This window comes from Balaenoptera borealis (genome assembly GCF_965194805.1).
Source record: "Balaenoptera borealis genome assembly, chromosome: 7".
Lineage (NCBI taxonomy): Eukaryota > Metazoa > Chordata > Mammalia > Artiodactyla > Balaenopteridae > Balaenoptera > Balaenoptera borealis.
Window position 1 is genome coordinate 125,508,472 of NC_138864.1, and position 14,900 is coordinate 125,523,371.

Here is a 14,900-nt window from a genome sequence, read left to right on the forward strand (position 1 = left end):
TAAAGGGAATGTTTACATTGGAAGAGTGCCATAAACCAAATTTTTAAAAAAGCAGAAGACAGGGACTTCCCTGGTGGTCCAGTGGGTAAGCCTCCACGCTCCCAATGCAGGGGGGCGGGTTTGATCCCTGGTCAGGGACCTAGATCCTGCATGCATGCCGCAACTAAGAAGTCCAAATGCCACAACTAAGACCCGGTGCAGCCAGAATAAATAAATAAATATTAAAAAAAGAAAATCAGAAGACATAGAAGAACACACCCTAAGGGACCAACATTTTAATTTCAGAAATGTTTTGTCATTTGTGACCTGGTATTTTACATACACACACAGTTCGTGACAGGGGTTAGGGAGAAAACAACACCTCTAGGGATGACAACTCTGGTTTTCCAATGAAGTCAGAAATCCTGCTCTAATAGCACATTTGCTGTCACCGTTTCTAATAAGGAACTGAGGCTGAATGATGGTCAGGGCCAAGGAGCAGAGTGCGGCTGAACTTCATCCTGTGCACCAGCTCTGACACCACTTAGCGTCCACAGGGCCTCACCTGGAGCCCAGTTTCCTTTTAAAGGACTCCTGGGCGGTGGATCTCTCTAGATCCAGGTAGACAGACTGCCCCCCCCTCCATTTCCCCTGTAGAGATTCAAGAAAGCTTTAGTGCTTGGCTATTTGACAGAAAGTGGTGGTTTAACCTGTCAGAATCAATGAGAAAAGTCATCTCCGTGATGGATGTTGTCTTCTGTAACTGCGGGCATCCGTATTAGTGGGAGGGGGCTGTATGAGGCCCCGAGGGACCCTGAACAGACATGGCCCTTAACCTTTACATGTCAGGATGGGAAAAGGCCTGTCAGACACATGACTCCACGTGGAACCTAGGTATTATAATAATTATTATAACAGCTAACTTTCATTGTGCTGTGATGTGTTAGGTAGTGTGATCAGCAGAACTGGCAACATAATTTGCAGGGCCCAGCACAGAATGAAAATATGCAGCTCCTTGTTCAAAAAGAAGGGGAAACGTGCTGTTAAAGGTACTGAGACATTAAGCATGTTCCTTTCTTCTGTGGTCCGTCTCTGGGCCTGTCCTGATGATTTTCATTTTTTATTTAAGGCCACTCTCCTGAGGCAGTGTAGACCCTCCCAGGTGCCCGGGGGCCCTGTCCTGACAGTCAATGGCCACACCCCCTTCCAGCAGCTGCTGAATCCCCCTCCCACCAGCGGCCAAACCAAAGCACTGCCCTGGCTGGGGGCAGGGCAGCCTACACCCAATACACCCAATCCCTGGCAGACAGGTGACCCCCCCGGGGCTTGGCAGCCTCTGTCCCTGCATACTCTGGGCTCCTGGATCAGGAGTGGGCACTGCCAGCCCCGGGCAGGACGGACGCTGCCAGGCCCTGGTCCCAGACACGGTGGGGCACATGCCCTCGCTGCTGGGTGGGCACTGGGGCAGGGGCGCCGGGAACTTACTCCAGGGGGCGGGAGGGGCGGACCACGTGGGAGGGCAGCCCCACCCTGGCGCTTGCTCCTGTCCCATGGGACTTCACTTACAAAACAGACATTCCAAAGGTGAAATAATATAAGAATTGCAAGAAGATGACCCAGAGCATTCATCCCCAGTGCGGGGGCCTTTTGAGCAGGGGGCCCTGTGTCACTGCCCTCGCTGCGTGCCCCTGCAGCTAGCCTTTTGTGGGATTCCTTCTTTAATCTTCACAAAGAGCCTGGAAGGCCAGGTGTTATTATTGTCCCCATTTTACAGATAAGGAAATTGAGGCAGAGAGGGAGTGAGAAGCCTGCCCCAGTGGGTGGAGTGGGGTTCTGACCAGCCTGACTCTGAGCCCACATCCCTACCATTCTTTGTGCAATTGCTCTTGAAAGAATATGTGCACAAGAGAGAGAAATTCAGAACAGACAGCCAAACATTTATGTCTCGTTCTAGTCTAGCTGGCATTGAAGCCCTGTTCCCACTGCAGTTTTCTTTCTTTTTTTTCCTACTTAAAACTGTTTTTTTGTTAATTTTCTCCCAAAGCAGAAATAGGAACATTGAAAGCATGTGAGGTATCAGTTTAGGAGACCGAGGGCCTGTGTCCCACCTGCGGAGTTAACTGAAACTGGACGGGGCTGGTTTGGAGCGGGTCCCTCCGCCGCTGCCTTCCATAATTAGCTCAGAAGCACACCAGGTTCCTTCTGCTGGTTTTATAGCCTCGCATGAAGTGAAGATCCTGGTCAACTGTGCTAAAGGACGACTTCATGAGCAGGTGCCAGAGCCAGCCAGCAACCTTCTAGAGGAACCTTCTAGAGCTTTACAGCAGTTCCCTTCATGGCCCACACTTCCTTGTTTGCTTCTAGTTTATTTCGCCAGAAGAGGGTAGGCTCTTTGAAAATATAGTCTCAAAAGGATTGCCAGCTCCCCTGGCCCATCCGTGTTTCCATGGTCACTATAGTTATCACTGAGAAGCAAGTTTAGAAAGTTGTCTCAATGATGTAGACATAACCAGTGATGTGCTGATAATTTTAAATAAATAGCTCTCTGGAACGCTTCTTTTTTTTTTTTTTGGCCACCCTGCATGCAAAGCTTGCGGGATCTTAGTTCCCCCACCAGGGACTGAATCTGGGGCCTCGGCAGTGAAAATGCGGAGGCCTGACCACTGGACGGCCAGGGAGCTCCCTGGAATGCATCTTTTATTTTTTTAAGGCCCTGAGTTGCCGAGTTTGATGCTTTCTGTGGTGTAAACCACGGCTGATTTCCGGCTACCAGGGTGATATCCCCTGCTTGCAGAATACCTGACATCGGACTGGTCTGCTCTTGCAGGCTGCGGGGGTGGGGGGCCAGTACACCCCCAGCGCCCGCGCGCCCGCGGACACAGCCTCTCTTTCAAGTGTCCCGAAGTGCTTTAGGTGAGTGTTGTCATTACCGTAATGACTGGGGAACAAGGAAAAGGAGCTACAGTTTAGTAATACCGATTTTACAATTGAACCAGGATTCCAGCACAGAGGGGTTTGCTGCCGGTGCCCCGCAAAGACCCAGACTTCAGACAGGAGTGCCGCTGAGAGCGTCCAGCTGCGATGGCGCAGACGAGTGTGGCCTGAAGATGACTGAGGGTGGCCACCCCAGGGCCACAGTCTTTAGGAAGGGAAGACCTTGAGAACGAGAGGCAGCAGTGACTGGATGCCTAATGGTGTGATTGGAAAGGGGCGGAGCAGGGCCCAGAGCAGGGATAGCGCCCGGGGACCGCCGGTCATGCGCAGAGGGAGTGACTGCGGGGAGGAGGGTAAGGAGAATCAAGTGACAAATGATTCAACTTCATTGTAGAAAAAGTCCAATAATGAAAGAAGGTATTTGTCCCTCCTTTGTATTAAAATCCCGTTTGTACTGTATAGCTGTATACCACAGAGAACTATACTCAATATTTTGTAATATTTTGTAATATTTTGTAATAACCTACAAGGGAAAAGAATCCGAAAAAGAACATATATATATATATATATATATATATATATATATATATATATATATATATATATATATATATATTCTTTTTCGGATATCTCTGAATGCTGTACACCTGAAAGTAACACGACATTGTAAGTCAACTATACTTCAATTAAAAAGAAATCCAGTTTGACTGTTAACTGAGTTCTCTCGAATTTCCTTTCCCATCGCCCTTTCCCCAACATCATCACCACTGGCGTCATCCTTACTGGAATTTATTGTGTATCCTCAGAGTATGGTGTTTAGTTCATACTCTGGCCTTACTGACTCTTGGAAGGAATTCCCATTAGGGCGACGTCTCTACCAAACATCTCTTTATAGAGTTTGGGAGTGGGTGGAAGGCACGCATTTGACTGAGTCTGTTCTATATGCCTTTGGATAGATTTTTCACAGGCGAATATCTCCCTGTGGGGAGTAATATCATGTGGCAGACTTCATTCCTTTTTCTAAATTGGCTAGTGTGGAGGACAGGGCAAAGTTCTCATCCAACTTCTAAGACTGAGGAGAGTATTAACATTAGAAATGAAGAGATAGAAAAAGTATGAAAATATTTATAAAAAAGGAAAATGTGCATAAATAAAAACTTCATTAAATAACATTCATTTATTTTAAATGTGTACAACATTCTTGTTGCTACTTAAAAATAGAATGATGAAAGGTGATTTGGTGGGAGTAATTGTTTGGGAAGAAAAATCAATTTAACATCACTTTGCTTTCCATTTCTGCTGCCAAGAAAGCTCATGCTGTATCTTCTAATTCAAACATGTGTCTCTAGAAACCTTTGGATCCCGTATTACAAAGCCCCATCTGTTTTACCCTCTCCAAATTAGCATTTTCGCTCAATTCACTTATGAATTTCCTGACATTCACTTGATTTCCCCCACTCTTGTTATCTAAAATCACAACTGGCATCTTTTCGATTTGGATTCAACTTAGGAAGTAATTTTTAGCTTTTAAAAATCCTTTTTAGTAGTAAGTAGCGTATAAATAAATAAAATGTAAAACATAATGATGCAAATCTATATGTACAAGGATGTTCATTGCAGCATTTGCTTACAATAGCAACAACTGGAAACAAATATCTATGACTCTAAGGGTAGTTAAAGCAGTAATATCTATCTATCAATCCATCAATCAGTCGATCCTGATATGGAAGGCTATATATGATATACTAAGTGGAAAAAGCAAGTTGAAAGATCAGTATACAGATAATGTTATGTATAGGAAAAAAGCCAAGCTCTATCCATGTAGGACACAAAAAGTGGACGGCAAGTCACCCCAGGTGAGTATGCCACTAACCCTGGGGTGGGGACGGGTACAGAGGGACACACACTTTTTTTTCCCGTAGGCTTGTGTTATGTTTGAATCGTCTACAATAAAAATGTGTGGACTTATGTTATCTTGAATTAAAAAATTCAAACCAAAGCAAAAATTCTTGAGTTACAAGTGTATACAATTAAAAAAAAAAATAAATAAGGGTCATCAGGAATTTTAAAGATTTTCTTCCTATCCCTATTTTGAATAACTTCTTATCTATACTCAAGGCAAAATAAAAAGGAAAGAAATTTAAAACATATATGAGAGGGGACTTCCCTGCGATCCAGTGGTTAAGACTCTGCGCTTCCAATGCAGGGGGCATGGGTTCAATCCCTGGTTGGGGAACTAAGATCCCACATGCCGTGCAGCACGGCCAAAAAATTAAACAAAACAGAACAAAACATATACGAGAGGAAGTTATTAGAATTGAAGATAACCAATGTATAACGGTGTGTTTAGTAAGCACAGAGATTACAATTTTAGGTGGAATACAGGACAGAGGCGAATATATATTTGTGTGTGTAAAATTTTGTTTTATTTCTGGGGAGGATATCATTCCATTTCCATGATGATGATGATGATAAATTGCCATTACTGAACGGCAAGTAATGTCTTAAATAATTTTTCTTTTATTAACTCATGTAATCTTAACAACAACCCAGTCAGGAAGATTCTGCAGTTATCCCCATTTTACAGATGAAGAAAGGAAGCAGACAGAGTGAAGGAACTTGGTCAAGGTCACACAGTTTGTAAGGGATGAAGTTGAGATTCAAACCCAGGCAGGAGGGATCCAGAGTCTATACAGCCTAATCACTCCCTTAAAATTGCAAAGTCAAATAAATACCTGCTGGAAGCAACCTAAATGTCCATCGACAGATGAATGGATAAAGAAGATGTGGTACATATATACAATGGACTATTATTACTCAGCCATAAAGAAGAATGAAATAATGCAATTTGCAGCAATATGGATGGACTAGAGATTATCATACTAAGTGAAATAAGCCAGACAGAGAAAGACAAATATATGGTATCGCTTATGTGTGGAATCTAAAATTAAAAAAAAACACACAAATGAACTCTTATACAAAACAGAAATAGACCCACAGACGTAAACATAGAAAACAAACTTATGGTTACCAAAGAGGAAGGGGAGGAGGGATAAATTAGGAGTTTGGGATTAACAGATACAAACTACTATACATAAAATAGATAAGCAACAAGTAACTATACTCAAATTTTGTAATAACCTATAACGGCAAAGAATCTGAAAAAAAAAACAGATATATATGTATGTGTAACTGAATCACTTTGCTGTTCATCTGAAACTAACACAACATTGTAAATCAACTATAGTTCAATAAAAAAAAAAAAACAACAACAACCCTGCGTCCGGTAGGCAAGACCATCTGGAGGGTGGAGAGCGAGCACTGCTCTAGGGGAGCTGGTCCGGCACCACCTTTGCCGACGAGCTCCCCGTACACCCCCAGGCTGCCCTCTGCAATGTCTCCCCACATCTGCAGCAAAGTTTTCCTTTGGATGCTTATGTTCTGGTATTTTTGTGCTACCGCACTTGGGCGAGGAGGTCAGCGTGCCTTGGGAAGCAATGACGGAAGGGGCGGGGACACCAGAGAGAGCGAGGTGCTCCGGGCGTGGTCGCTGAGGACAAGGAATAGGAGCCGGGAGGCCGCGGCAAGGGGCAGTGCTGGCAGAGGGGGGACGCCACACGGGAAAAGTACGACTTATTCATTATCGGCAGCCAGGAAGGCGTACCCTCAGGCTTTCTCCTGAACTGCCTTGTTGAACTAGCTGTATGGTGGAGACTGTATGAACCACTTCTGTAGTTAAAAAGGAAGTAGAAGTCAGAGCCCAAACTCAAGGAATTTATAAACTATGGTGATATGACCTATATAGAAAATCAGTAAACAACAAGGTCCTACTGTATATAGCACAGGGAACTACATTCAGTATATTGTAATAAACTGTAATGGAAAAGAATCTGAAAAAAGAATATATATGTATATTTGAATCATTTTACTGTACAACAGAAGCACTGTAAATCAATTATACTTCAATTTTTAAAAATTAATTAATTTATTTATTTTTGGCCGCGTTGGGTCTTCGTTGCTTCATGCAGGCTTTCTCTGGCTGCGGCGAGTGGGGCAACTCTTTGTTGCGGCTTCTCACTGCAGTGGCTTCTCTTGTTGCGGAGCACGGGCTCTAGGCGCCCGGGCTTCAATAGCTGCAGCACACAGGCTCAGTAGTCGCGGCACGTGGGCTCTAGAGGGCACGGGCTTCAGTAGTTGTGGCTCGTGGGCTTTAGAGCGCAGGCTCAGTAGTTGTGGCACATGGGCTTATTTGCTCCGTGGCATGTAGGATCTTCCCGGACCAGGGCTCGAACCCGTGTCCCCTGCATTGGCAGACGGATTCTTAACCACTGCACCACCAGGGAAGCCCTTCAATTTTAAATATATATATAAACTATGGTAATATGAGAAGGACATCCACAGGTGAATCACAACAACAAAAAGACAAAAACAAATATTTAGCCACGGATTTGGGCTTTGGGTCACAGGCCAATGGTGGGGAGATGACTTAACCTCTGAGAGCCTGCTTCCTCAGCTTTATGGTGGAGGAGCCGCTCCTTCGCCCTGAGCTGTAGTAGGAACTGGAGGAAGTAATGCGGGCAGGAGAGTTCGGCTCTGGGCCCCCATCAGCTTGGTGGAGATTCTCAGGGATCACTTCCTACCTGACCTCTCCTGCCTGCCCTCCGTCCACAGGTGTCAGACCTGCAAGGTGGTCTGAAGACTTTCCCTGCCCACCTCTGCTCCCTCTCCCTTCATCTTGGCATTTGCTCCGAGAATTCTGGAGCTGCCACAGGGCTAGAGAAGTAGCATCGTGCCTACCATAACCAGAAACAGGCCGTGGAGAAGGAGGTCCGGGGAGGGGAGATGCAGACCCACCTCAGGGGAGGGCTGCCTGGGCGAGATGGGGGGTGGGGTGGGGGGCGGCTATGTCAGGCACTCAGCCTCTGTCTCCCAGAGACAAGGTTCCTGCGTGCGAAATAAAGTCGGGTTTCAGCTCTGAGATGGAAGGCGCTGGTAGGGAAAGTGAAAGCTGGGGGTGGCTAGTAGCTGGGATGGTTACCCTCAGAGGGACGCAGAATCTGCATCGCCCTCAGGACTGAGGGAGGCGCTTAGCTCCCCTCGGATGTACACGGCCACCTCCTTTGTTTGCATCTTCTAGTCTCACTCTCTCCCCAGGATTTTCCACGCGGAGTTTGTTCTCTCAGTCAGTGAGCCAGAAGCTGTGAGGTCCACCCGGATCCCCCTTCCTGGGCTGGTGCACCCGCCCTGGCCACTGGGACAGAGGTGGTTGCTGAGGTCTCGCAACTGCCTCTTTCTCTGAGGGGAGCCCTGGTCTGCGGTGTTTGCTGTCCCCACCCCCAAATCAAGGGTCACCCACAGGCAGGGGCTGCTGACTGACCCGGGGCACAGAGGCTGCCTCTGTCTCAAGACTAGCCTCCAAAGCTCACATCTCTGCCCACTGGCCTCCTCCAGCCCTGCTTCCCTCTCCCTCACAGGGTCTCCCTGAAGCCCATCCCTCCACAAATCCGGGCACTGAATCCTTGCCTCAGGCTCTGCCCCCAGGATGGGATTCACTCACCCAGCCACCAGGACGCGACCTAAATCTGTCAGTGTTTCCCAAAGTGTGGCCCATGGAACACCTGCTTCGGAAGCACCCAGAATGCTTGTTTAAATGCAGAGTCTGGACCCAACCCTGCTTCCACACAACCAGAATCAGCAGGTGGGTGCTGAGAATTTGCGTTTTCAACAGGCTCCCAGCTGTGCTCAAGAACGCTCAAGTCTGTGCACCCCTGTGCTGACCGGCCCCTTCATTCCTGGCATCCCTCCCTGCACCTTCACTCAGCACATCCTCTTCCTTCTATGAATAGCGCCCTAAAGTCAGTGCCGGATGCTCCGCATCTTTCCCCTGCACCCCTCTCTTTGCACAGCCCCTGCGGCCGCTTGCCTAGTGCTGACCGCCAGGTGGGAAGCTCTCCCGCCACGGAACCGCCTCAATGCCTCTTGTTCACCTCCCGAAGGACTAAAACCACCTACACTGTGAACTCCACGCTTTATCATATTCTTCCTTACGTTGCAGAAACCTTTTTTTCCATGACCTGTCTCCCTGATCTGTACTGTAACCTGCCTGAGGACTGAGAATGTGGCTTCAACTTCTTTGTTTCTATCCCCCATTCAACATTCCACAAGCTAAACAACAAGGTCCTACTGCACAGCACAGGGAACTATATTCAATATCCTGGGATAAACCATAATGGAAAAGAATATTAAAAAAAGAATGTAATGCCATTTGCAGCAACATGGATGGACCTAGAGGTTGTCATACTAAGCGAAGTAAGTCAGACAGAGAAAGACAAATATCATATGATATGATTTACATGCGGAATCTTAAAAAAATGGTACAAATGAACTTATTTACAAAACAGAAATAGAGTCACAGATGTAGAAAGCAAACTTATGGTTACCGAGGGGACAGGGAAAGGGGAGGGATAAATTGGGAGATTGGGATTGACATATACACACTACTATATATATAAAATAGATAGCTAATAAGGACCTACTGTATAGCACAGGGAACTCTACTCAACACTCTATAATGACCTATATGGGAAAAGAATCTTAAAAAAAAAAAAAAGTGGATATATGTATATGTATAACTGATTCACTTTGCTGTACACCTGAAACTAACACAACATTGTAAATCAACTATACTTCAGTTAAAAAAAAGAATGTATATATGTGTATAGCTGAATCACTTTGCTGTACAGCAGAAATGAACACAACATTGTAAATCAACTATACTTCAAAAAAAAATCCACAAGCATTTGCTAATGTTTCATTCATTTGTTCACTCATTCATTCATTCACTCGGTATTTACTGAATATTACATACAGGCACAGTATTAGACTCTGGTGATACAAAAATGGATAGAATGTAATTGTCTTGGTGGGACACAGAATCCAATTAGTTAAATGCTTTCAAGAGTGAATTTATTGTAAAAGGATCTCTAAGGACAGCATAAAATGACATTGGTTCATTTATACATTCAATAATTATGTATTAAGCATTGTGCACCAGGCCCTGTACTAGGTACCAGGAATATGATGGTAAGCAAAGTAGACATAGGGCCTGTTCTCCAGATGTTTATGGTTTAGTAGAGGAGACATACTAACTATGTAATTATACAAATCTATAATTACAAAATATGTTAAGCGCTGTTAAGGAAAAGTACAGGATGTTAAATATTGTACTTGGCCTTATCGGAAGGTTAGGTAAAGATTTAGTTAGGCAACTTGGAGAGAAGAGATGAGAAAACTTTCAAGGCACAGGGAATAGCACGTGCAAAGGCCCTGTGGTGAGGGGGAGCTTGTCTTCTGGGAACTGAAAGAAGGCAGCAGGGTGAGCACCCCTGAGTGATAGGGAGTGTGAAGAGAGATGAGGCGTGGGGTAGGCAGGAATCAGATTTAAGAGTCTTGAAGGCCACAGTAAGTGTTCTGCTCTTACATCTACGAACAATAGGAAGCCAGTGAAAGGAGCCAGGGTGATGGAGCAGGTGGAAGGGCCCTCTGGCCAGGACGTGGGAGAGACTGGAGGAGGTAGCCTGGGGTGCTGTGTCGTGGGGCAGCTGCTCAGCTCCGCCTCCCCCTCAAGCCTTTCCCCGCAGGGGCCTTTGCCGGGGCTGGTTCCTCCATTTGGGCTCTTCCCGCTGCTCCAGGGCGCAGGTTGCCCAGGTCTGAATCAAAAAGCCGCCCATGCTCTCCTTGTTCTCTCCTTTAGCCCTTTGAGTCTTTCCTTCCTCATGCTTATCACACTTTGCAATACTTTTATTTACATATCTGACTTGTTTTTATTTGTTTCTAATCTTCCTCACGTAAGATCCACGAGGGAAAGACCATGGCTGTTTGCATCTCCTTTGCCTGATACCATGTCTGGTACAAAGTGGCTAGTTAGATATGTCCGGAGGGAGGAGGGGTGATGGGGTCAGAGTGGACCTTGGGTGGGGTCCCGCTAGCTAGGCAGTGATGGCAGAGGCAGGTGATTGGCACAGATGGAGGGGGTAGGTGGGGCTAAAGGACAGGGCCCAGGCCCCCTTTACCTCGTCACGGTTACTGAGACCCTTAATGACTTTTCTTTATGTGGGTTAGAGCGGTCACGATTTATCAAATTAGAAATTAAAACCGAGAAAAAATTTAAATCTTTATAAATTGCTTTCAAATGAACAACAATAAACCCATTATATAGTAAGTTAATTTTTATGAAAAATAATAACCGTGTTTTCCCAAACAAAACAAAATTTAGTGACAGGTGACCTTATTTTATATTTTTATAAATCTCTTCAGTGTCTGGTTATTAGCAGACAGTAGAATCCCTATATCTGCTTCTGCATTCAATCTGTTGCAATATCTCGTGCCACGTAGTCTCTGGAAGGCTCTGCTGTACACTTCGGAGAGAATGAGAATGAAAAAGGCAAATAATGTCTTAGTATGAGTGTGAAAACAGTTTTGGCCTGTTTTGGCTCTGCAAGGATCTCTGGAACACTGCTCCCCACAGGGACCCAGGCCACACACACTGGATTCAGGGGATGCTTTGGAGGCAAGATTGACAAGCCTTAGTTATATTATTATTATTGCTCACAGTTACTGCGTGCTGTTAATCCTCACAGCAGCTCTGTGGAGTGGGCACCGTTAGTAACCCCGGTTCACACAGGAGAAGCCAGGATAACTTGGTGATGGTAACCAGTACCAATTTTATATTTACATATACATGTCTGTATATCCTTTTTTCACAATGAAATTGGACACTTTTATTTTTAGGAAAGTGACCAAAACAGCTAATAATGAATTTTATACTTTTTGGCTGGCGAGGCTAAGCCCAGCTCCAATGAGCCTCAAACAGAAAAGCACCCTCTATAACCTTCCGTTACTTTTGAGATCTGACTGTGATTTAAATGTACTTTTGAGCCATTTCATTTTTAAGAGCCCATTTGGGAAGCTTAAAAATTAATTAAATCTTTCGTCTTCAAAGTTTAATTCTTCCACTTCTGGCATATTATCTACGGCTCTGAGAAAAATTGCCAATCACTTGGGTAATTTGCACCTAAAATAAAGGTGCAGGGAAGTTGAAATTAGAAGCAGCTAGAATAGTAGTTCCTTGGTTTCTCCTGTTAGGGTTTTGGACCAAAATGCACAGAACCTTCCTCTGTTTTCCTGGCTTCCTTTTTCAGGCGATGGGCTCGCGGCTCGCTTATTTTCACCATGTAAAGTTCCAGGTTCTTCTATTTCCGAGTCTCCTTTGCGGTCTGCTGCCTGCCCACTCTGCCTGTGCTCCTTTCTTCTCATGACATTGATCACACTTGTCACCAACCGGTCTCCACCTGCCCTGATTCCTACCCAGAGGGGCAGTCCTTTTCCCAGAGGATGTCCATGTGCCACTCCCCCCCTGAAACTGTGTCAGGAGCTGCAGTCAGCATTTACGTGCATCAGCTCGGCTCGTGCGCTCAAAGCCCCCTGAGGTTGGCGCCACCCACTTTACAGATGGGAAAATGAATTTGGGAGAGCTAAGAGACTTGCCCAAAGACCTACAGCCAGCGCAGCTGGAGAGTGCAGAGGCATTACCGGAACTCACGCCTGTCTGACCCCTAAGCTTTGCTCTAAATCATTAAACTCTCTTACCTCTCTGCCTTTTAAAAGGCCATTTCCGGGGCTTCTGGTGGCGCAGTGGTTGAGAATCCGCCTGCCAATGCAGGGGACACAGGTTCGAGCCCTGGCCAGGGAGGATCCCACATGCCGCGGAGCAACTAAGCCCGTGCGCCACAACTACTGAGGCTGCCATTCTAGAGCCCACGTGCCACAACTACTGAAGCCCGCGTGCCTAGAGCCCGTGCTCCGCAACAAGAGAAGCCACTGCAATGAGAAGCCCGCGCACTGCAATGAAGAGTAGCCCTCGCTCGCCGCAACTAGAGAAAGCTGGCGCGCAGCAACGAAGACCTGATGCAGCAAAAAAAAAATAAATAAAATTTTAAAATATTTTTTTTTAATGCCATTTCCTCTGCCTGCTTTTCTTAAGTGTCTTCTCCAAGAAAACTTCCCTGACTCTCAGCCTCAGGTGCCTCTCTGCTCGAGGCACCTCGTGCTCACCTGCGTGCTACATGTGACACCTGTGTTCTCCGCAGTGGACGGTGGGCTCCCTGGGGGTAAAGCTCTGCTCTTCCTCTCTCGGTCGCCACCATCTAGGACTAGTCCTTGGCAAACGGTAGGCGTTTCCTATGAATAATCGATACACTCTTTTTTTTTACAAAATTAATTAATAAATGAATGAAGTTCATTTGTAAGTCTGTTGTCTGGAACCTGGACTAAAAGTAGTGTTTCTGTGTTGTTGAAACAGTGCACTTTCGAGGTACGTAATGGGTTAACAGAATTAGTGGGTTGACTGTTGTGTTTCCCACAGTTTTACTACATTTTTCTTTTGGGAAAATGCAATCCAGATTTAAGGAATGGCCTTAAACCTAAGCTTTAGACCATCACTCTGCTCATTTGTGGACTGCCCTTGAAGCTGCCTACTTTTTATTGTCTATTCAGAATTTACTTCAAGGATCACTGGCTGTCAACCTGTGCATGTTTTGTTATTCATTCTTTCACTCATTCTGTTCATTCATCCTATACTCATTGTTAAGGGCTTACTACCTGCCAGCCGCTATTCTAGGCACCGGCATGGACAACAGCGTGCTTGAAACCAGAGGGTCCGTCTAATGGAGACGAGGAGTTACAGCCGCATGGTAAGAGGAGTTATGACAAGGACCTGAAGCTCGGAGGGGCAGACACTTAACTCTGCTCCAAGAGGCTGGAGGAGGCTCCCGAGAAGGAATGGTACTTGCACTGTCTTGTTGAGGACCTGCTTTCTCAAGCTGCCTGGTAACCACCGCTGTCCCTCCACCTTGAATGTGGATGCTTAAGGATGGATGTCCAGTTGGTCCCAAGGGCAGGCACATACCTGTCTGCAACATCTTAAATTAAGAAAGAAGATAAAGACCATTTGGTGTCTGTGTTGTGAACATCTCATGGCTCAACTGTGTAGGATTATGATGGTGCTGGCCTCTGCTTTGCCCCACAGTTAAAACATGAAGTAAGTAAGTAAGTGTTTCCGGCTGTCAGTGTTCTCCTGGGGGCCCCTCAGCTCATCTGGGACAAAATAGTTTAAAAACTAGGTAAGGGAATTCATGTTGCATTTGACAAACCCTGATCCTACTCTGAAACCTAATCTAAATGAGAAGTTTTCACTGGGTTCCAGTACTCTGCTCCCTGCGGGCAGGGACAAGCCTGCTTATTTCTGTATCATCAGTGTCTGCCTGACACACGGAAGTGCTCAGCAGGATGGTTATGTGATGGCTTTGATGACATTTGCATGCCACTGCTTTCATTCACAGGAATATGCACCGACTTGGAGGGACTTCATCTGGGCAGGTATTCACTGCGAGGGAGCGCCCCGCTGTGCCTGTCAGGTCTAGAAACATATTGGATTATCTACTGGGCCCTGAGTGATCTTGAGAATGAGTATGTGGGAAGGTGATGATCTCCAACTGTCTTGCATGTTTGGGCTGAAGCTCTGTAATTACTGTAACATAGGAAATGTCTGCTATCAAGACCACAGCAGCCCATTCTTGGCTTGTCTTCTGAAGGAGGGTTAAGTAGTGTGGGAGAAAAAGCACAAGGCACGGACTCTGGAAATCGAAATCGGGGTTTACATCTGGATATAGTTATCTATTGCTACAAACCAAACTCTCCCAGAGCCCACAGTGGCTGAGAGCTAATGACAAAGACTCTTTCCCTGACCAACTTTGGTCCATGTCTCTGAGGCTGCTTGGCCAGATCTCAGTCGTGACCAATGAGAACTGCGAAACCTTGGCACGATCTGTCAACTCCTGACACTGAGACTGGAACAAACACGAGCCTGGTTTCTAACAGCTCAAGGTTGTGCCCCTGGCCTGACCCAGCCGTCCCAAGTTCCCGCCTGG